The sequence below is a fragment of the Anabrus simplex genome, chromosome 4 (genome assembly GCF_040414725.1).
Source record: "Anabrus simplex isolate iqAnaSimp1 chromosome 4, ASM4041472v1, whole genome shotgun sequence".
NCBI lineage: Eukaryota > Metazoa > Arthropoda > Insecta > Orthoptera > Tettigoniidae > Anabrus > Anabrus simplex.
In genome coordinates, this window is record NC_090268.1 from 46,834,564 (window position 1) to 46,858,781 (window position 24,218).

Here is a 24,218-nt window from a genome sequence, read left to right on the forward strand (position 1 = left end):
CATTCATGTGTTTTGTACTGAAGCATTTCTTTCTTTGCAAACACACTAGCTTAATATGTGCCAATGTATTTGTACTTTTGTACAACTTTTGTGCTAATTTGTTTTGAAATATTGTCTGTCTGTTAGCTCATCAGCCCAGAGGCTGGTTGGATCCTCAAATAGCACCACCAAAGGTTATGCGGTTATAAGGTAACCGCAAAAACTAATGGCAGCACCAAAATGAGGCGTACTAGGCAAGACGAGGAGTGAGGTAGTTTGTCATTACTTTCCTCAATGGGTCAGAAAGTACTATTGCAGCACGACTGACCCTGTGAGCAGCACCTTTCATAACACTCAGATGCACTAGTCGTGCTCTGAATGTCATTACTCAGCACCACCCATACCCCAGCAACTTCCATATTGTCACAGCCATGGATGAGACTGGGACTTCGGTGGAAGCTACACTTTACTCTGGCCTGTGCCAAGAGATGGATACAAAAGAAATGGCAGCAGGCGATTTGAAATGTTACCGTGTAGTAAAACGTGTTCTGCTTTTCTTCGATTGTACATTTTGGCACTCAGACCCTTTTAAATGATAGTATTCAAATACGAAGTTTCATGAAAATCACTTATTCATTTTCCCAAAAAATAAAATAAAATAAAATAAAATAAAATAAAATAAAATAAAATGAACCTAACATAGGCCATTGTTTGTGTTACTTGGTATAAAAGTCAAGTGAAAATTAAATTAAATTCCTCAGCCTGTTTCCGGTCATTTGATCGGGTCAGGACTGGAATGAATGAAGCCCCCATATAGCGGCGAGGATAGGAATTGTGCCAGCTGCCGAAGCTTGTCGCACTCTTTTGGGGCAATGATTAATGACTGACCAATGAAATGAAATGATATTGGAGAGTGTTACTTGAATAAAAGATGACAGGGAAAACCGGAGAACCCGGAGAAAAACCTGCCCCGCCTCCGCTTTGTCCAGCACAAATCTCACATGGAGTAACCGGGATTTGAACCACGGAATCCAGCGGTGAGAGGCCGACGCGTTGCCGTCTGCGGCACGGAGGAGTATCAGGTAAATATTTTTTTTAAAAGTAGACGGAATGGCGATTATACTATAGATGTGTCACTGATTGAGTTGCAACACGAAAGCAGTGTGACTGTAAATAGCAAGTTCTTTCCTGAAGAGATTACTCAGGCTTGTGTCATCTACATCCCTGAAATTTTTACCCATTTGTATTTCAGCTCGAGTTCCTGTATCACGTGATTCCAGAAAAATTACGTCATATGGACACGCCTCCACCTTGACGTCAGTGGGAGGTACGCATGGGATCGATTAACATTTCCTTCATTGTTACTCTCGTCTAACGAACCAACGTGTGGGAGTCACTGCATGAATATATTCCCTCGTTTAACAAGTTATTGTGAAGATGAAACTGATGCAGTTTCGCCACAAAAATAGTTCACCCACTTCCAGTTCAGATCAAATTATAGACTTTCGTGTTTTTGTCCTATTCGGAGATATTACGATTACACTAAGGGAATCTTAGAGTAAAAGTCAAATTTTCCACGCCAGCTGGCTCTAGTTCCATTAGTGAGTGTGTCACAAAAAAGACTAATATTTTACAACAACAACAACAACAACAACAATAATAATAATAATAATAATAATAATAATAATAATAATAATAATAATAATAATAATCCGCCTCTGTGGTGTAGTGGTTAGTGTGATTAGCTGCCACCCCTGGAGGCACGGGTTCGATTCCCGGCTCTGCCACGAAATTTGAAAAGTGGTACGAAGGTGGAACGGGGTCCACTCAGCCTCGGGAGGTCAACTGAGTAGAAGGGAGGGGGGGGGGGTCGGTTCCCACCTCAGCCATCCTGGAAGTGGTTTTCCGTAGTTTCCCACTTCTCCTCCAGGCAAATGCCGGGATGGTACCTAACTTAAGGCCACGGCCGCTTCCTTCCCTCTTCCTTGTCTATCCGTTCCAAATTTCCCATCCCCCCACAAGGCCCCTGTTCAGCATAGCAGGCGAGGCCGCCTGGGCGAGTTACTGGTCATCCTCCCCAGTTGTAACCCCGACCCAGGGTGTGAAGCTCCAGGACACTGCCCTTAAGGCGGTAGAGGTGGGATCCCTCGCTGAGTCGGAGGGAAAAACCATCGCTGGAGGGTAAACGGATTAAGAAAGAAAGAAGGAAAGATCGAAAGAACAGTATTGCACCTGTAAAAGAAATAACATAATGAAAATCGAATGGCTCGTTTCTTTCTTGAATGAACATCATCAGGTGACACAAAAAGTGGGGATCTAAAGTATCGTGAATGATAAACTTCACCTGAGGAGACAATCAAGCTTCTACCGATAGTAACAGCAGTAGTATATCGATCCACAAAGAGAGACCCATTCTGAACCAGACAGATGCGCTAGAAATCTGGGGGCGTCAGGCTGCACTAATTCCGGCCCAGAGGAAGGAGTTCATCCGCTTCTCGCGGGACAAGACTTGACAGTAGAAAGCGCTCGCAGCATGCGGAAGCTGCAGCAGGTGGCCTAGTTGACCTCGTATGCTCAAGGTACATGCCCGAACTTCAGGCTAACGTAATGCGAAGTCTCTCGGCATTCAGGAAATGAGGAAGACCCTGATGGTTTAGCCATCCAGTTTGGATTCCTTTCTCCCGCATTTTCTTGCCTGTAAAGAAGGTACACTAATGTTTCCAGTTGGAAGAAGCATAATACTTTATATACTCGAATATAATACGTCCGGTACCCCAAATGTTTATCCTAAAATCCAGAAAAATAATATTAGGCCCTATATGTATAGTATAATACGCACTTGTTCAAAAAATCCACCCTTCAGGCAAGTAAGTCAGTGTTGAAAACATATTAGGGATATGAGCTACGAATTTTAGGTAAATAAAATATAATAAATTTTGAGAATATATTATTTATTTATTCCCAAAAATTACAATCCTTTTTGTAATCATCGTTATCCGGTTGATTAGATTAGCAGTTTGCCTTTTTCTACCACTACGAACGTTAATTTCAGTCAATGCAGAGTTTCACTTAAGCCCTTATAACTACACTCGGTGTGGACATGTTTCTTCTTTCTCTTCTTCTTCTTTATTTGTTTACCCTCCAGAGTCGGTTTTTCCCTCGGACTCAGCGAGATATCCCACCTCCACCACCTCAAGGGCAGTGTCCTGGAGCTTCAGACTCTGGGTCGGGGGATACAACTGGGGAGGATGACCAGTACCTCGCCAAGGTGGCCTCACCTTCTATGCTGAACAGGGGCCTTGTGGGATGGCTGAGGTGGAAATCGAACCCACCTCTACTCAGTTGACCTCCCGAGGCTGAGTGGACCCCGTTCCAGTCCTCGTACCACTTTTCAAATTTCGTGGCAGAGCCGGGAATCGAACGCGGGCCTCCGAGGGCGGCAGCTAATGACACTAATCACTACACCACAGAGGCGGACAATTTCTTCATTTCGGTAGGAAATTATTCACTATTCCCACTTCGACCACCACGTGATATTGTTGTAAAAATTCTTCAGCTTATCCCGGTTATTTCTAGGGTCACTGGACTCACCCTTTTTCATTTTGAGTATTGGTTGTCTGTGACGTGAATGTTCAGGTGAAAATGCTAACTCCGGATCAATGAGTATTCGAACCTTGGCCTTCAGCTTAAGAATGTTCTTAGGTGGTTGTGATGATCTGCAACCTCTTAAAATAGCATTGGCCACCAACTTCATCTCATCTTCATAGGACAGTAACTTAATTGACTAATTCAACATTGCTGATGTACCTGAGCCAAGTCCGCCTCTTTTTCAGTATTGTACATACCGTAAAATAAAACACACTAATACCAAGAGTATATATTATCGATCAGCGGACGTGATTACGCAAATGTGTTTACATAACAACCACAGTACAGCGCCAGCCCTTAAAAGAAGGAACAAATTTACAACTGACAACAATTTGCATACGTGTTTCCAATATCAAACAGCTATATGCAAGCAAAGGCAGGTTGTAAAAAACTGTAATATTAGAATGACTTCATTATATATATATTTATTTATTTATTTATTTATTTATTTATTTATTTATTTATTTATTTATTTATTTATTTATTTATTTATTTATTTATTTATTTTTTGCTAGTTGCTTTACGTCGCACCGACACAGATAGGTCTTATGGCGACGATGGTACAAGGGCTAGGAGTGGGAAGGATACGGCCGTGGCCTTAATTAAGGTACAGCCCCAGCATTTGCCTGGTGTGAAAATGGGAAACCACGGAAAACCATTTTCAGGGCTGCCGACAGTGGGGTTCGAACCTACTATCTCCCGAATACTGGATACTGGCCGCACTTACGCGACTGCAGCTATCGAGCTCGGTATTATAAAAATTAAGAGTTAAAGATTTCTTATTCTAGTTTCTTAATCAGGGATACGTGACTACTACTACTAAGAAGTTTTCATTCCACCCCTGAAGGGGGAGGCGGTCCTCTTAGACGGTGACGCCGTTTCTGAGGCAGGGAGATTTGTTACGGTGAAGGAGATGCTTGCAGAAGGTGAGGGGGTTGGCAGCCGTGGCCTATACCAGGAACTGTCCCCGCATTCGCCTTAGTACAGGAGAATGGAAACCACGCATAACCATTCTCAGGACAGCCGACGGCTGGGGCCAGCCGTGAGATCCAGTCCTGTCCCGTCTTCCGAATGCAGAGGCGTAGAGCCATAGTAGAGCCGTGGCCACCCCTCCTCTGCTCGGTTGCCGGTCAGAGTGCAGAGCTGCTGGGCAGCGGACCAGCCGTGGCCATTTGTGCGCCGAGACCCACTCTGCACCTACCGACGGATGCGTGACCATATGTCGGGCATGTCAATGATTCTTTTCTGATAACTACATTTATATTGTTGTGTATGGATTCGATACGGTGCCTATAATTTATTTTGAATAAAAACAAACCCCATGGTACAAAAGCCCTGATGGACCTTGGTTTACGATGTGAACGTTGCTCAGCCCAAATTCCGGAGGATTACCAGGTGACAAGTGGTCAGCGCTACGAATCCTCTCGGTCGTCATTTTTCTAGACCGGGCTGCAATCTCGCCGTCAGATGGCTCCCCAGTTCTTATCACGTAGGGTGAATGAACCTTGAACCATCCCTCAGATCTAGGGGAAAAGCCCTCACCCGACTGTGGATCGAACCAGAGTTCTCCGGGTGAGAGGTAGGATCGCTACCCCTAGACCGTGGGGCTGGTGATTTGGAATAATAATAATAATAATAATAATAATAATAATAATAATAATAATAATGCAAGGCTGAGTGACTCAGGCGGTAGAGCACTGTCCTCATGAATCTTAGTTCGATCCCGGGTCGAAGATTCTCAAATACGTGCCACACTCATGTCAATAGATTTACAGACACGTGAAAGAACTCCTGCGGGACAAAATTCCAGCACTTAGCTGTCTCCAGAAAATCATAAAATGTTGTTCGCATAAAACTAATAACATTATTATTCCTGTACTTGTGATGTTCCGGGAAAACAAAGTTCGGCACTGATCGGCTCTAGAAACTCATTAGGGATTTTTTTTTTTGTTAGTGGCTTTACGTCGCACCGACACAGACAAGTCTTATGGCGACGATGCGTTAGGAAAGGTCTAGGAGTTGGAAGGAAGCGGTCGTGGCCTTAATTAAGGTACTGCCCCAGCATTTGCCTGGTGTGAAAATGGGAAACCACGGAAAACTATATTCAGGGCTGCTGACAGTGGGATTCGAACCCGCTATCTCCCGGATGCAACTTCAGGGGGAAATTTCATACACCTCAGCAATACTTAAGACCAATAACATTCAGTGGGATATTATCTTATTTAGAGCAGTCGTATTCAAACTTTTTGTTGGCGTATCCCCGAAATACGTATATATTACGATTATACCAGAAATAACAAATTATTGTTGCTGGATTCCTAATAATAACTATAACCATCATCATCATCCGCAGCTTATCGCGCTTGCTCAGAGTCCGTCCGCGCACTCAGGCATGAAAGAATTGTGACCGGGGATTTAAAATCGCATGCCCTTCCTGACATCACGGGATTTTCAACTGAAAATCCCATGAAAATCCCATCCCAGCAACACCAGGAATCAAATCACGGTCGCCGCGATAACAGGCAAGCAGCCAAACCTCTACACCATCCTGTTCCCCAGTAATAACAAGAATGTATTGCGTATACTGTATATCGTTGTAGGGCAAAGGGAACATCGTAACTCCTTCGGATTAAAGTTTACAGAAGAAGCCCAAAACTGAAAGGTCAGCAATGGCTGAAGAACTGTTCCTGGCATTTTCAGTGTTTAATGATTGCCCAGTTATTTGACCACTGGAGTCTTCTGTTCCTTTCTCAGGCAACGCGGCAAGCCTTCACAACACAGATGGAGAAACATGGTTTTCTCGTGACTACTACTTCTAAAATGTTTTCGTACCTCCCTGAAGGGGGAGGTGGGCCTCTTAGACGGTGACGCCGTCTCTCAGGCCGGGAGATTTGTTACGGTGAAGGAGATGCACGGAGAAGGTGCAGGAGAATGGAAAACCACGAAAAACCATTCTCAGGACAGCCGACAGTTGGGGCCAACCGTGATATTCAGCCCTGTCCCGTCTCCCGAATGCAGAAGCGTAGAGCCACGGTAAAGCCATGGCCACCCTTCCTCTGCTCGGTAGGCCGGTCAGAGTGCAGGGCTGTTTGACCACGGACCGGCCGTGGCCACTTGTGGACCTAGACCCACTCTGCTTCCACCAACCTTTCTCGTGAGTGGAATTACGAGGTTTTCGTTGCCCAGCAACGACATATTTACACGAATATAATAATGCAATAATTACTACTATACTATATACACTGCCACCGAAAATAAATGGATTGAATGAGTGGATTTCGGAGCAAAATTTTTAAAAATAAATAAGCAGTTTTACATACCTAGTCAATGGGAGATACAAATTGACACATAATTTAGAATAAATAGGTCGGAAAGGGGATACTGTGCAGTGGTAGATCTGTTGGGGTATTCAGCCCGAAAGCTGATATGATCCTCCACAGTTCCGCCAACAGCTGTCATAAAGAGCTTAGGCGTCACTGAAGAGGCGTACTAGGGAAATGAGGAGTGAGGTAGTTTCCCGTTTCTTTCCTCACCGAGCCAGAAATTGCTATTGCATATCAGTCTGCCAAGCCCACTGAAATGCATGAACCAACCGACCCTATGAGCGATATTTTCACTCCATAAGGAATGGTATTACTAGCATCGCTCATACCTCAGTCACTTTCATATTGTCAAAGCCATGGATGAAACTGAGACATGTCAATGAAAGTATCAAATTTATTCTAGCCCATACCAGAAGACATAGTGCACTGTAAACACTACGTCTCGCCAGCAAAAAAAAAAAAAAAACAAAAAAAAAAACACTAAATCAAGACAAGAGTAAGCTCAACCGTTTCACTGAAAACAGTTGGGAGCTGCGATAAATTTGCACACCCCTTGAGATGACACCCCTGGTGGTACGCTTCTCTCAACTTGAATACCACTGATTTTGAGCAAAGGGAAAAGATGTTAACTAACCAACAAGGGTAGAGAAAAAGTCGCTGGCTGTTAGGGGCACAGCTAGGTTGCTCCAGTGTGATCTTACAGGTTGTATTATAAGAAGCAAGGTTATGGAACACGATGCCTGGGGCGGTGTGTTGGCTGCACCTGCTCTGTCTGTCGGCATGATATGCACCTTGCAGACATCAAGTGAGCTGGGTCTTCTGCTTTACTCATATTAAGAGCTACCCAGGGAGCTGGCCGTGCGGTTAGGGTCGCGTACTTGTGAGCTTCCGTTCGGGAGATGGTGGGCTCGAATCCCACCCTGAAGATGGCTTTTTGTGGTTTACATGGTTTTTCATTGCAAAATGTACACTTACATTGTTTGGGATTCGAACCACGGACACCTTGATAACAAGCCGCTGACACTATCATTCGGTTATCACATACCCTTGTATCTCAGTAATGTACCGCCACTGTTCAGTCCCAACACTCTCCTCTTCATATTCAGACAACACAACCTACCAACCACCACAGATACACGCAATAGTGATTACATCCCTCCATATAGTGTTGGCCTCAGGAAGGGCATTTGGCCGTAAAAACAGGGCCAAATCAACATGTGCGACACAGTTCAAACCTGCAACCCCACAGGTGTGAGAAAAGTGGTAGAAAAAAGAAGATTATTATTATTATTATTATTATTAGTTTTACGTCGCACCGACACAGATAGGTCTTACGGCGACGATGGGACAGGAAAGGGCTAGAAGTGGGAAGGAAGCGGCCGTGGCCTTAATTAAGGTACAGCTCCAGCATTTGCCTGGTGTTAAAATGGGAAACCACGGAAAACCATTTTCAGGGCTGCCGACAGTGGGGTTCGAACCTACTATCTCCCGAATACTGGATACTGGCCGCACTTAAGCGACTGCAGCTATCGAGCTCGGTATATTATTATTATTATTATTATTATTATTATTATTATTATTCCTTCGTTATGCCCATTCATAGAGCGCGTTTGAACTTGATAGTTGGTTTGATGGTTTGTGCCTTCTTATCCTCCCAAAATCTCTTCATGAATGCACTGTGTTGCATCTTGCGTTCTGTCGACCACTTCCTACCAGTTGTCTTTTTTGGTTTCTCCCTAAATTTATGATTAGCTACTTTGGTTCTAAAAGCTCCACGATTTTCCATGATGTCGTCTGTAATATTTATTTCTTGGAGGTCCGCCTTAGTTTCTTCTAGCCATTTTATTTTGACCTTCTTTGAGTTGATTACTTTGAATAATCTTTTAGTTAGTCTGTCGCTGTTCATTCTGTAGATATGACCATAGAAATTAAGGCGCCTTTTCCGTACAGCATCAGTAAACCTGTCGGTGAAGGAGTAGAGGTCCGCTGTTTTCCTCTTAATCCACATTCCATTTTCTCTCGTAGGACCATAAATTTTCCTGAGAATTTTCCGCTCCTGCTTTTCAATTTCTGTAATTTTAGAGTGACCACCTAAGCATATGGTTTCTGAGGCATATAAAGCTTCGGGCAATACAACTGTCTTGTAGTGTCGTAATTTTGCATTACGCGATATGACTCTTTTGTTGTAGTAATTCCACGTCAGTCTGTATGCCTTATGTAGTTTGGTGTTTCTTTCTACATTGGCACTACTGTCTAATCCTGATGATAGTATAATTTCTCCAAGGTATTTGAAGGAGGGCACCTGTGAAATTGTGCCGTTTTCCATCTCTAGCGGAGTTCTTTTGCTATTTTGACGTAGATTTTCCATGTACTTGGTTTTCTCGTAGGATATCTGGAGGCCTGCCTTTGATGCTATATTGTGTAGTCTCTGTATGGCATACCTTGTTTCATCCTTGGTCTTAGTAATGATTGCGAGATCATCAGCAAATGCTAAACATTTCACATTGACCTTGCTTCCCAAATTTCCGATGTTCACACCCTTGATATCCTTTTCCCACTCTCTAATAACTTTGTCTAGAACTAAGTTAAACAGAATAGGGGAGATGCTGTCACCTTGACGAACGCCCGTACATATTTCAAAAGGCTCAGAGATTTCTCCAAGGAATTTCACTTTAGAGGTCGTACTCGTGAGGGTCTGCTGGATAAGTGCTCTGGTCTTCTTGTCCACTCTGAGTTCTTCTAGGGTATCAAATACTGTCTGTCTGTCCACAGAGTCATACGCCTTCTTAAAATCCACAAAGGTGACGATTATTATTATTATTATTATTATTATTATTATTATTATTATTATTATTATTATTATTATTACTGAGGAGTCAATAAGTAAGACCACTATGACATGGAGAGTCCTAGACATCTTTATCCCCACAAACACTAGGAGAGACAGATCCTCGATTCGCGGGAGTCCTTAATCAACAAAGAAAAGCACACCTTACTTCACAAATGATCCAAACCAGTAAGCTGTAGAAACTGCGTTTAACGATAACCGATCCCGAATAAAATTGAAATAGGCGAGGATAAATACATACATGCATTACATACATTACATACATTATCATTATAGACTGTTATGCCTTTCAGCATTCAGTCTGCAAGCCTCTGTGAATGTACTAAACTTCGCCACAGTCCTCTATTTGCAACTAGTGCTGTGGCCTCATTTAGTTTTATACCTCTTATCTTTAAATCGTTAGAAACCGAGTCTAACCATCGTCGTCTTGGTCTACCTCTATTCTTACCCTCCATAACAGAGTCCATTATTCTCCTAGGTAACCTATCCTTCTCCATTCGCCTCACATGACTCCACAACCGAAACCGGTTTATGCGTACAGCTTCATCCATCGAGTTCATTCCCAAATTAGCCTTTATCTCCTCATTCCGAGTACCCTCCTGCCATTGTTCCCACCTGTTTTACCAGCAATCGTTCTCGCTATTTTCATGTCAGTTACTTCTAACTTAAGAATAAGATATCCTGAGCCCACCCAGCATTCACTCCCGTAAAGCGTTGGTCTGAAAACAGACCTATGTAAAGATAGTTTCGTCTGGGAGCTGACTTCCTTCTTGCAGAATACTGTTGATCGCAATTGCGAGCTCACTGCATTAGCTTTATTGCACCTTGATTCAATCTCACTTACTATGTTGCCATCCTGGGAGAACACATAACACCGGGCGAGTTGGCCGTGCGCGTAGAGGCGCGCGGGTGTGAGCTTGCATCCGGGAGATAGTAGGTTCGAATCCCACTATCGGCAGCCCTGAAAATGGTTTTCCGTGGTTTCCCATTTTCACACCAGGCAAATGCTGGGGCTGTACCTTAATTAAGGCCACGGCCGCTTCCTTCCAACTCCTAGGCCTTTCCTATCCCATCGTCGCCATAAGACCTATCTGTGTCGGTGCGACGTAAAGCCCCTAGCGAAAAAAAAAAGAACACATAACCTAAATACTTGAAATTATCGACCTGTTCTAGCTTTGTATCACCAATCTGACATCCAATTCTATTGAATTTCTTACCTACTGACATCAGTTTAGCCTTCGAAGGGCTAATTTTCATACCATACTCATTGCACCTATTTTCAAGTTCCAAGATATTAGACTGCAGACTTTCGGCACAATCTGCCAATAAGACCAAGTCGTCAGCATAGGCCAGACTGCTTACTACATTTCCACCTAACTGAATCCCCCCCTGCCACTTTATACCTTTCAGCAGATGATCCATGTAAACTATGAACAACAAAGGTGAAAGCTTACAGCCTTGTCTAACCCCTGTAAGTACTCTGAACCAAGAACTCATTCTGCCATCAATTCTCACTGAAGCCCAATTGTCAACATGAATGCCTTTGATTGATTTTAATAATCTATCTTTAATTCCATAGTCCCCCAGTATGGCGAACATCTTTTTCCTCGGTACCCTGTCATATGCTTTCTCTAGATCTACGAAACATAAACACTACTGCCTATTCCTCTCGTAGCGTTTTTCAGTTACCTGGCGCATACTGAAAATTTGGTTCTGACAGCCTCTCTGTGGTCTGAAATCACACTGGTTTTCATCCAACTTCCTTTCAACGGCTGATCGCACCCTCAATAAATAAAGCACGTCTTCTAATGACCATAATCACATTAATCATTTTTCTAGACTTATAGCTGAAAGAGCTATTCTTTGTTTAGCTGTATGTTGTTAACTTGCTACACTATGCAGGTAATCGAGATGAATAGCATCAACAGTGTACGTGTCGCGATGACTCACGCCGCTCACGCGAGGTTCTTTGACGTCAAGAGTAGTTTTAAAGCAAAGTAATAAAAGTGTATGTGTGCAATGTCCCTTTAACATTTCAAGAAGCGTTGCCGTGCTGAATTGTATCCTGAAAATGAGTTTAATGTGTCAGGAATGGTTCTGAAATGTGACAATAGTTTTTAAAGCAATCATATTGCGTATATTCTTACGTGCCTACATCATATAGTGAAATAAATGACAATCCACAGCCTGTTTCGAGTCATTCGACGATTCGATCGGGTCAGGAATGGAATGAATGAATGCCCCATCTAGCGGAGAGGATAAGAATTATAGTGCCGACTGCCGAAGCCTGTCGCACTCCTCTGGGGCAATGATTAATGACTGATAGATGAAATAATATTGGAGTCCGACTCATTCTCTGAATGGTCAGCGTTGAGGCCTTTTGTGCAGAGAGTGGCGGGTTAGATTCCCGATCGGGTCGGGGATTTTAATCGGGCTTGATTAATTCTTCTGTCCCAACACTTTCTTCTTCATATTCAGGCAACACAATACACTACCAACCACCACAGAAACACGCGGTCGGTAGATGCAGAGTGGGTCTAGGTCCACTAGTGGCCACGGCTGGTCCATGGTCCAACACCTCTGTACTCTGACCAGCCAACCGAGCAGAGGAGGGGTGGCCACGGCCCTACCGTGGCTCTAGTCTCTGCACTCGGGAGACGGGACAGGGCTGGAGCTCACTGCTGGCCCCAACCGTCGGCTGTCCTGAGAATCGTTTTCCGTGTTTTTTTGCATTCTCCTGCTCTAAGGCGAATGCCGGGACAGTTCCTAGTATAGGCCACGGCTGGCAACCCTCTCACCTTATCCGTGAATCTCCTTCACCGTAAGAAATCTCCCGGCCTGAGAGATGGCGTCACCGTTTAAGAGGCCCGCCTCCCCCTTCAGGGGAGGAATGAAAAATTTTTATTAGTAGTAGTAGTAGTAGTAGTAGTAGTAGCAACACGCAATAGAGATTACATCCCTCCATATAGGGTTGGGGTCAGGAAGGGCATCTGGCCATAAAAAGAGCCAAATCCACATGTGCGACACAATTCGCACCAGCGACCCCACAGACGTGGGAAAAGCGGCAGAAGAAGAAGAACAAGATGATGATGATTAAATAATATTGGAGGGTGTTGTTGGAATGAAAAATGACAGAGAAAACCGGAGTGCCCGGAGAAAAACCTGTCCCGCCTCCGTTTTGTCAAGCACCAATCCCACATGGAGTGACCGAGATATGAACCACGGAACCCAACGGTGGAAGACCGGCGCGCTGCCGCCTGAGCCACGGAGGCTAGATCATAGTACGACATCTAAGAAAAAAATCTTAATTGTGTTTATTCATTCAAAATCTGGCTCCTTGGCTGAATTATCAAAGTAGTGACCTTGAGTTCAGAGTCCCTGGGTTAGATTCTCGACTGGGCGTACGGTTAATTATTGTAGCTCCGGAGACTGGGTGTTCGAGTTCGTAATACACATCTTGATTTACATACAGCACACTACACTGTCATCCACCGCAGAATAGTAAATACATCCCTTCGCAAGAAGTTGGTGTCAGGAAGGGCATACAGCCGTAAAATGAGGCTTAAAAATCTACATTGGAATACTGAGCTCAAGTAATTAGCAAACGGTCAGAAGGCAAATAAAGGAGTTTATTCGTGCACATACACATTCCCTGATGATCCCAATCACATTTCGTAAACGCCATTATGATTTTGGATATATTTTTAAAAAATTCTGACCAGCCACTCCTATCGAATGAATTTTCTATAATTTTGAAACCCATAAGCATAACATAATCGAATCTCGCTGTAATAAGAGTCAGACCACAAAGGGGATGTTTGTATTTCCTCTTAAAACAGTAATCTCCACCACCACTCCGACCTCAAAATGTCATTGGGTGATGAAATAAACCCTCCATAAACTATTATGTCAAACAACACTTTGCAAAAGATAGAAATTCTTCGTTCCACAATTGTCTTAAATGTACACTATTTCTTTTCGACGTATACTTGACAGAAGAAATGATATTGGAGAATGTTGCTGGAATGAAAGATGCCAGGGAAACCCGGAGTAGCCGGAGAAAGCCCCGGAGAATCAAACGATACCTCAAGCGACGTGCTACCACGCCGGAGTCTGCAGGTACTCTAATTTAAGCCGCGCGGCACGGCGATTTTAGTATCTCACGATGACGACAGGTGGTGGTGATGATGGTGATTACTGTTTTAAGAGGAAGTACAACTGGGCAACCATCCCCTAATAACACTAATATGAAGGAAAATGGAAGGGTGACGAAGGGTGCTACAATGAAGGACACTCTAGAACTCGAAAACCTAGTACCGTCGGGTTCCAAGAGCTGACCAAGGGAGTCTTGATAGGAAAAATGAAAGCGGCGAGCCTGGCACAAGTAAGTAGAAGCAAAGCTAGACTCAGCTAGGGGAACCGTGGTCAGATGATGGAGGGTTTATTTCATCACCCAATGACATTTTGAGGTCGGAGTGGTGGTGGAGATTACTGTTTTAAGAGGAAATACAAACATCCCCTTTGTGGTCTGACTCTTATTACAGCGAGATTCGATTATGTCAAAATTATTTCTGCTTTAAAACTTCCCTGTTTTTGTAAGGCTCACCGGTTTAAGAACGGCTCCGAAACTATAGACGTATTCCATGGCAAAATATTCCTTGACCTCCTCATTTTGAAATAAAAACGACGCGATGTTATAATATCATTTACGAACCTTTGTGAGAGTTACATACGAGTAACTCACGCTCATTCTTTCTCACTGTGGCCATCAACGGAATTGATTTAAACCAAACTTTATATAACTGAACTTCTACTCCAGTATAGCCGAACACGAGTCATATTTAATAACTTAAGTGCTCTCTGCTGCTGAATTCACTCAAATTATGAATTGAAACCGTTCCAGAAACTCAACTGAATGTTGGAATCTCTCCCCGGTAGTAAAATCCACACATTGATACCGCAGTATTACCTTCTGTTAAATATTCAGTTTTTAACAGTAATAATAATAATCATCTTTCATTCAATTACTTTTGGAGAGATGACTGTATTTCTGTGCCAATCTGGTTCCTTGACTGAATGGTCAGCGTACTGACCTTCGGTTCAGCTGAACCTAGGGTCGATTCCCGGCCAGGCAGGGGATTTTAACTTCGTATGATTACTTCCTAAAGTGCCTCCGTGGCTCAGGCCTCTCATCGCTGACAGTCCTGAATTTTCCGTGGTTTACCATTTTCACACCAGGCAAAGGCCAGGGCTGTACCATACTTAAGGCTACGGCCACTTCCTTCTCACTCCTACTCCTTTCCTGGCACATCGTCGCCATAAGACCTATATGTGTCGGTGCGACGTACAGCAAATTGTAATAAAATGTATAAAATTTCTATATATAAAAATGAATGTTTGTTTGCATGTATGTTTCGAATGGACTCAAAAACTACTGGACCGATTTGGTTGAAAATTTCGCAATTTGTTTTTGTTAGCCCTGTGAGGGTTTAGGAAGTGATTTGGACGAAATCCGATCGGTAGTTCGGAATAGGGGGTGAGAAGGATGAAAAAAAGAAAATAGGGGAAGGTATGTAAACCGCATGGCTAGTATGATCAACGGGTTGCCTAACCAACAGTATGTAAAAATTATGTGTTTCTTAAAACTTATCTTCTTCCTTTTCTTCTCCTTCTTCCTCTTCTCCTATAAACGTTATATAAAAATGAAAAGTCCAAGTTCAGTCCCCATGGCATAGGGGGTGAGAAGGAGTGAAGAAAGAAACTATCGAAAATGGCAGATTACGGCACAGCTCTCAACCAAACTAGATACACGTAATTATAACTTAACATCTGGAAAAATTACTGTAGGGGCAAGAAACCCCTAGTTTCCCTAAAGGAAGGGGTGAAATGTAAAAATCCGAAAAACAACCGATATTAGTGGCGAGTTCATAGTCTTTGGGGTAGCTGAGATAAACCTTGACACTCTGGATGCCGTTTTGAGCCAAAGTTCATTCCCAATAGCGATGGGTGTTAGAAGGGGTGAAACAGTATTCGGAAGATAGTAGGTTCGAACCCCACTGTCGGAAGGCCTGAAGATGGTTTTCCGTGGTTTCCCATTTTCACCCAGGCAAATGCTGGGGCTGTACCTTAATTAAGGCCACGGCCGCTTCCTTCCCAGTCCTAGCCCTTTCCTGTCTCATCGTCGCTAAAAGACATATCTGTGTCGGTAGGACGTAAAGCCAATAGAAAAAAAAAGAAAGGGTTAAAAGGAATGTCCAAAATGACCGAGATCATGGATGTACGTGTGCATATTCCAGCATAGCTCTCAATCAAAAATGATACTCATATGATTTATTGTTAGGGAAAGAAAACTGTAGGGTAAGACACCCCTACGGGCGGGGTTTGAAAGGGGGTGAAATATTAAAATAACAGAAAACGACCAATATTAGAAGTGAAAAAGATGTATGTTAATAAATATAGTTTTCCTTTTGCATTTAATTAAACGGTTCAGAATTAATAAACGCGGGTGAAGCCGCGGGCACCTGCTAGTAATAAATAGTATTCGGTAGATAGTAGGTTCGAACCCCACTGTCGGCAGCCCTGAAAATGGTTTTCCGTGGTTTCCCATTTTCACACCAGGAAAATGCTGGGGCTGTACCTTATCTAAGGCCACGGCCGCTTCCTTCCCACTCCTAGCCCTTCCCTGTTTTATCGTCGCCATAAGAGCTATCTGTGTCGGTGCGACGTAAAGCAACTAGCAAAGTAATAAATAAAAACAGAACTAACCACATCAGGTGCCAATCCCAATATATTGGGGAAAAGACCAGGAAAAAGAATGGCTTGGAAGACAAATCGTCACCTGGTCCAATAAATGTTCAGTGTTGCTTCTTACGCAGTATCTTATTTATTGGTGATATACCTAATTACCTCAGTGTTCGACTCGTTGGCTGAATGGTCAGCGTACTGGCTTTCGGTTCGGAGGGTCCCGGGTTCGATTCCCGGCCGGGTCGGGGATTTTAATCGCTTCTGATTAATTCTTCTGGCTCGAGGACTGGGTGTTTGTGTCCGTCCCAGCACTCTCCTCTTCATATTCACACAACACACTACACCACCAACCACCACAGAAACACGCAATAGTGATTACCCTCCATAGAGGGTTGGCGTCAGGAAGGGCATCCGGCCTTAAAACAGGGCTAAATCCACATTTGCGACGCAGTTCGCACACGCGACCTCACAGGTGTGGGAAAAGCGGTAGGAAAAGAAGAGGAGAAGATACGTAATTACTTCAGTATGTGATGGCTGGGGGTGGGGAGCGAGATATATCCGTATTTTTACTTCTAGAATTACTGTGTGGCAGTCGCCAGGAGCGTAGCCAGGGAGGAGGGTTACTGGGAGTTAGAACCCCCACCATGGAATTTTTACAAAAAGAAAACAAATAGAAACTGACAGTAAACAATGAACTAAATAAACATTCAGATACATAATTTTAGAATCAACAGATCTGTAATTCACGTGTATTAGAGATCCTTACAGTAGCGGCGCTAAGAAGCTCTGCACTACGACGACCGAAGTTTGGAATAATCCTCTGTATTGCAAATAATACTGTGCTATGTGCTGTAACTTGATCAATATGCGAAATCACTCTTCAGCTACTGAATTAAGAAACAGTCATGGGCCCCTCACAAGGCATGGCCCCCATCCGCCCCACAGGGTCTGCGTGGTCCTTATCACCACCACTGGGTTGTTATAATGACAAGTCATTCATGCGCCTTAATTGTATTCTACCTTCATTTGGTAATTACAACCCTCCCACCATTGACCGATCCTGCCCACGCTACTGGCATTCGCAGACATTATCGTTTTCATTCTATACTTCGGATAGAGGTCGTAGAATGATTTTGAACTAAGGTAAAAGTCCTCCTCTGTGGTGTAGTAGTTAGGGTGATTAGCTGCCACCCCCGAAGGGCCGGGTCCGATTCCCGGCTCTGCCACAAAATTTGAAAAAGTGGTACGAGGGCTGAAATGGGGTCCACTCAGCCTCGGGAGGTCAACTGAGTAGAGGTGGGTTCGACTCCCACCTCAGCCATCTTGGAAGTGGTTTTCCGTGGTTTCCCACTTCTCCTCCAGGCAAATGCTGGGATGGTACCTAACTTAAGGCCACGGCCGCTTCCTTCCCTCTTCCTTTCTGTCCCATCCAATCTTCCCTTCCCTCCAAAAGGCCCCTGTTCAGCATAGCAGGTGAGGCCACCTGGGCGAGGTACTGAGCATTCTCCCCAGTTGTATCCCCGTCCCAAAAATCTGAAGCTCCAGGACACTGCCCTTGAGGCGGTAGAGGTGGGATCCCTCGCTGAGTCCGAGGGAAAAACCGACCCTGGAGGGTAAACAGAGTAAGAAGAAGAAGAAGAAGGAGGAGGAGAAGAAGAATAAGAATAAGAAGAAGAAGAAGAAGAAGACTATGGTAAAACCAATTAAAATGAAAAACAGACAAACTGGGTTTTTTTTAGTCAAGGAGACCAAGTCTACGGAGTAAAACTAAACTCGACGAGAATTTTGCGTCTGAAATATAAACATACATACAACTGCAAGGTTAGTCATGGCTTGCCATTACAGACCATTAACGAACATTTGAATTGCAACAAGCTCTCTATCTTCTGATCGTTCTGAGTTTACATGGCGCCAAAACATTGATTTCACGCATGACGCGCGGTACTTGATGCGCAGTATTTTAGACAAGGGATCAACGATACTGCATTCAAGCCACGCGTGCGCTGTAGAGCGGGAAAGTAGTTTTGATATTTGTCCAGAGATGGCACTGGCATGGCTAAATGTATTGGACGGCCGACTCGCGCGTGGAGTTCCAAGGCCCTCTATCGCTTACTCATCAGGAAGTGGCCGACGTCATACTGACGTCAGAACAGTACAATCTACGTGTGCAACAGAGCGTGTTTCTCCCACTTAGGCCAAGCTTCGGTACGAAGCAGAGAAATTTGACGCAAACGCCTGCCACGCCAACGCAAACCAAACAAACGGATCAGTGAGTGATCACGTGAACTGCCGCGTATCTCCTCACTGACCTTTTCACCGCACCTCAGTGTCCAGCTTGGTTGTACAACATCATTTAAAAGTCTTTTGACCAAGATAATGTTTCGAGTGGTTAAAGGACAGTCTGAATCTAATCTTAGGTTAAACAAAAGCAGACACGTAAGAGTGTGCACGAGAGCCTTGTTATGCGCACAATTCAATTTAGTAGTACTACTACTGCTACATGCTGGTATGTAGTTAGGCTCATTGTCAGTTTGTTGGCGCCAAAATTAATCAGTCACGTGGGAGGGAAGGGCGGAAGTTAGCTACAGGTGCGAAGTGCAGTGGAGCAACATGCATCCCACACTTCCTGCAGGTGGTATCGCAGTTCCTTTTCCGTCTCATGGTAAAAGGTTCCCACCGATTATGTTGTGTATGGCTCGGACCGTTGAAACTTATTTCCACTCCCGTGATTCAGACGATCGGAAGTTAGACAGCCTACTCACCAACTCTTCTGTTCTACATGGGGTATCGAGTTTAATTTCTTTTTTTCTTTACCTCACACCGACATAATGTCTTATGGCGACCATGGGACAGGAAAGATCTAGGAGTTGGAAGGGATCGACTGTGGCCTTGATTAAGGTACAGCCCCAGCGTTTGCCTGGTGTGAAAATAGGAAACCACAGAAAATCATCTTCAGGGCTGCCGACAGTGGGGTCCGAATGCAAGCTAACAGCTACCTGTCTCAAACAGAGTTTAAAATCCGGACACTTTCGTATCCAAGTGAGTTAACTTAGGGCCGGGAAACTGAACCATTTTGGTCGCAATGTTTATCCTCGGTGCTTTCCTTGAAGTTCTCCCCGCAGTGAGCCAAGCTGCTACGATAAAACATGTCTAAATAGTTCCGGAGCACCTGTATCAATCTCGGGCCAAACAATGGCGGTTACACACATTTGTATAAACCTTGTCGTTAAACATTTTGAAGCAGTTTCTACACACACACACACACACACACACACACACACACACACACACCAATGACCAAAGATGCGTTCTCAATTAATTTACATATTTTTTCTCTTCAACATCTCTAACCTCTACCTATTCAACCAAGATGTTTTGGATAGAGTTAACAGTAGTAATGCAAATCAAAGGAGAATATTTTAGATAATTTCTTCTCTTCTACGTTTATTTGGCTATTATTATTATTATTATTATTATTATTATTATTATTATTATTATTATTATTATTAGTATTAGTATTAGTATTATTATTATTATTATTATTATTATTATTATTATTATTATTATTATTATTATTATTATTATTATTATTATTATTATTATTGGTTTTGTGTCCCGTCCAGCTCCTTGGACAAATACCCAGCATAGAGGCGATCGGTTCAGAGGGCCCCGATTTCGATTCCCGACCTGGCTGGGGATTTTAGCCACGATTGGTTAATTCCCCTAGTTCGGGGGCTGGATGTCTACGATCGTCTAAATATACATCTTCAGTGACAAACTACTAAGCACTAAACAGAGAATATCATGTTGTTAAAAACGGCATTGTGCCTAAAAGGACCTAGCCTACGACAGCCGATTGTTCAATAGTCATATTTTTTTAAAAATTTAAACACTCAGATATTTCAGAGAAACACATTTTAGCAACAAGTATTCAACAAATGTATGCTATTGATATAGGAAATATTGTGTTATTAAAACTGAAATCGCGCCAAAAAGGTCCAAGCCTACGACAGCTGACAGTTCAATAGTCATTTTGGGCCGATGACCTGCGATGTTAGGCCCCTTAAAACAACAAGCATCATCAAGCATCAATAGTCATTTTTTTAAATTTAAGTTAGTCTACACTTCTTTCGTTTTCCTTAAAATTAATGTGTTATTGGTTTAGGCGATCTAGAAATCCAAGAATAACGGCCGAGAGGATTCATAGTGCTGACTACATGACACCTCGTAATCTGCAGGCTTTCGGACTGAACAGTGGTCACTTGGTAGGCCAAGGCCCTTCAAGGGCTGTAGTGCCATAGGGTTTGGTTTGGTTATTGGTTTAGGAGAGCTTCCAAAATCCTTTATATCTACCTAAAACATTCTTGTTACTGACGTAAAAAGAAGTGTACGAATATGAACACCACATGATTCTAGCTCACTGGTTCTCAAACTGAGACTTTTAGAGGGGTACGCGAGCAACATTTGAAATATGGAAATAATAATAATATAATAATTTCGTGTGGCTATTTCTAGCCGAGTGCAGCCCTTGTAAGGCAGTTGCAGGAAAGTTGGGGACAGCACAAACTCCCAGCCCCCGGGCCGTTGGAATTAACTAATGAAGGTTAAAATCACCGACCCGGCCGGGAACCGAAGGCCGGTACGGTGACCATTCAGCCAACGAGTCGGACAATGTGGAAATAAATAAGAAGAAAGTTAGGTGTCTTTCTTTCTTAATCCGTTACCCTCATGGGTTGGTTTTTCCCTCGGACACAGCGAGGTGAGGCTACAGACTGTAGCCTACCTCCTTCGTCTGGTGCCGTCTCCTCATAGAAGACTGGCTGGCAATATCATGAAAAAAAAAGCATGACACTACAGCCCTAATTGTCCATAACATGAAATGCGACCGCTATTCAGGCTGAAAGTCTACCTGAAGATTACGATGTTTCCCGTGGTCCTCTCGGCCACTACATTCTTAGTTTTCTAGACTGGGGCTGCTATTTCATCGTCTGATTGCTCCTCAATTATAATCACGTAGGCTGTGTGTGCATCGAACCAGCTCTCAGATCCAGGTAAAAATCCCTCACTGGTCGGGAATCGAACCCGAGTCAGAGGCAGGCTCGCTACATCTAGATCGCTGGAGCTACTACAATTCAAACGTTTTCATTCCTTCCCTGAAGGGGAAGGCAGGCCTCTTATACGGTGACGCCGTCTTTCAGGCCGGGAGATTTGATACTCTGAAGATGCTCGGAGAAGGTGAGAAGGTTTGCGCCGTGGCCTACACGAGGAACTGTCCCGGCATTTGACTTAGTGCAGGAGAATGGAAAACCACGGAAAACCATTACCAGGACAGCCGACGGTTGGGGCCAGCCGTGAGGTGCAGCCTTTTCTCGTCTCCCGAATGCAGAGGCTTAGCCCGCTGTCACACAGGGCATCGAACGATCAAGAGCGACCAACTGGCATCGAGTACTAACGACTAAATTAATTTACCTTGTCACACTGCTCATCGATCGAGAGGGATCGACTGCACGGAAACAGCTGATACTCCCGCCCAGTACCGTACAGGCTACAGACGTATTCATATTCACGAGAGAAAAAGAATGTGTTGTGAAAGCGATAATTCGGGTGGAAATATGATTCTAACCTATGAATATATTAGGAGAAAGGAAAGAACCAGACGATCGCAGTGGACAAGGTAAAGAGCCATGGAGAATTCCACCAAAGTGTGCCTTCGTTGTGGAATGACGAAGAAAAATTGAGGAACTAGTACCGAATGTTCATCAATAATTACGGTATAAGGAATTAGAGGAAAAAATGTAGTCACTAATAAATATCAGGCAAACAAATTACAGGAAAAGTATAAGTTCTGATGAAAGGCTGACGCTCGTTAAATTCGATATTCACAACGATTTTTTTAGGTTTAAGGTCAGAAGTGATGTTCACCTCCGAAACAACTACTGTATGTCCGTGGCAAAATATATCAAATAAAGGATTAGTGGCAGATACATTTCTTTGCATTCTGTAGGATTCTAATAAAGTATTGATAAAAAAGGACTGAAAACTGTTATGTAGCCTATATCAATTTGAATTCATAATTTGAAGGTGCTACAATGAACAGTGGAAATATATTTATTTAGGCCTACAGGTTTCTGGACATTGGTGACTCATACAGATTTAGGATTGCTCACAATACATCAGTTTATTTGTTCCTATTATATGTGATGCCATTCATAGAGCACAACAGCCAGAATTCTTGACAGGGTGAAAGTTCCAACAAAAGCCTCACAACAGTGGCTCATTGTACTTCAAATATAAGACTAATACCATTTATGCTTATTTGTTTTAATGATGCTGGATCTTGGAGCATAATTACTGTCTTTTCAAATTATATTTTGAGGTGTTCATGGGCGCCCGCAGGATCTTTTCCAGGGGGGAGCACATTAACAATTTTCTTCAATATAAAAACCAATATAACGTCAGCAACATTGAATTGTTTACAGAAACTTCCAGTTATAACATATGCTAGATGACTGTCAGTAATTTCAGTTTATGAAATAATCTGGTATGATATTAAACAATTGAACATCAACATCTTTAGAATTCCAGGGGGGGGGCAAGTGCCCCCCCTTGCCCCCCCTTGCGGGCGCCCATGGAGGTGTTTATTAGATGGAGGTTAACAGCTTTTTTTTTTTTTTTCATACTACTTGGTGAGATCCCACCTACCAAAATAATAGACATATCAAGAAATGCTTCCAGTCAAAATTTACATTACCTAATGTAGAAATAGTGTGTCAAGTTTCATTACAATCCTGTAAATAATTTTGAAAGAAAGAAAAATGCACATATGCTCTGAATATTGTGAAAATGATAAAAGTATTGGAGTTCCTTACACTGTTTCTCTCCCTCATGATCCTCTGCAAATCTCTTGTTGCCTCTCCTCTTCTTTGTTATTGTGCCATGTTCAGAATAGTATCATATTGCTTTCATGACAAAGATGTTGCTGAATTTCTATAGGCCTACTGTGTTTTGTGCAAAGAATCCAGGTCCATATCCAAACTTTGCAAGAATGACAATCCTGTCTTAATTTATATCATTGAAGACTACAGCAGCTTCAAAAGCAGCTAATTTTACCAAATGGCTGTGAAGAAAGGTTGTCTATGGACATCTCTTCCAAAGTAAATTCTCTTTAGGGTTCTGTGTATTCACATATGTGTACATTTCTTGAGGAGTTCAGGTGAGGCTAGTGCTCTACACTAGCTTAATAACCATAGGAAAAGCTTCTGGAATATTGTTCTAATAAGTTGGCAGTGTAATAGACTGATACTTGTTACAACTACATGTAAATTACACACAAGGTCTTGTTTATTACCCTCATCACTAAGCATAAAGTACTGTCTCCCCAAACTTCGCACTGGCAAGCTGCTCTAATTGCTCACTTGACAATAATAAACCAATTAATATAAATCCTGCACTTCCATCCAAGTTACTGGTAAACTCCTTGGTACAGAGTAACAACTTTTTCTGCAAAGGTCTGGTAGGACTCTCTTCCTTACCTCAATGTTGATTTTGCCTTTCTGTGTATTGTTCATATGTAACTTCTTTACTGATATGAACACTACCAAGCCTATCTATCCATCCTGAAATACTTTCCTTATGAATCAGTTCAAGGAAAATGAAAACTTTGCCTTCAATTTAAC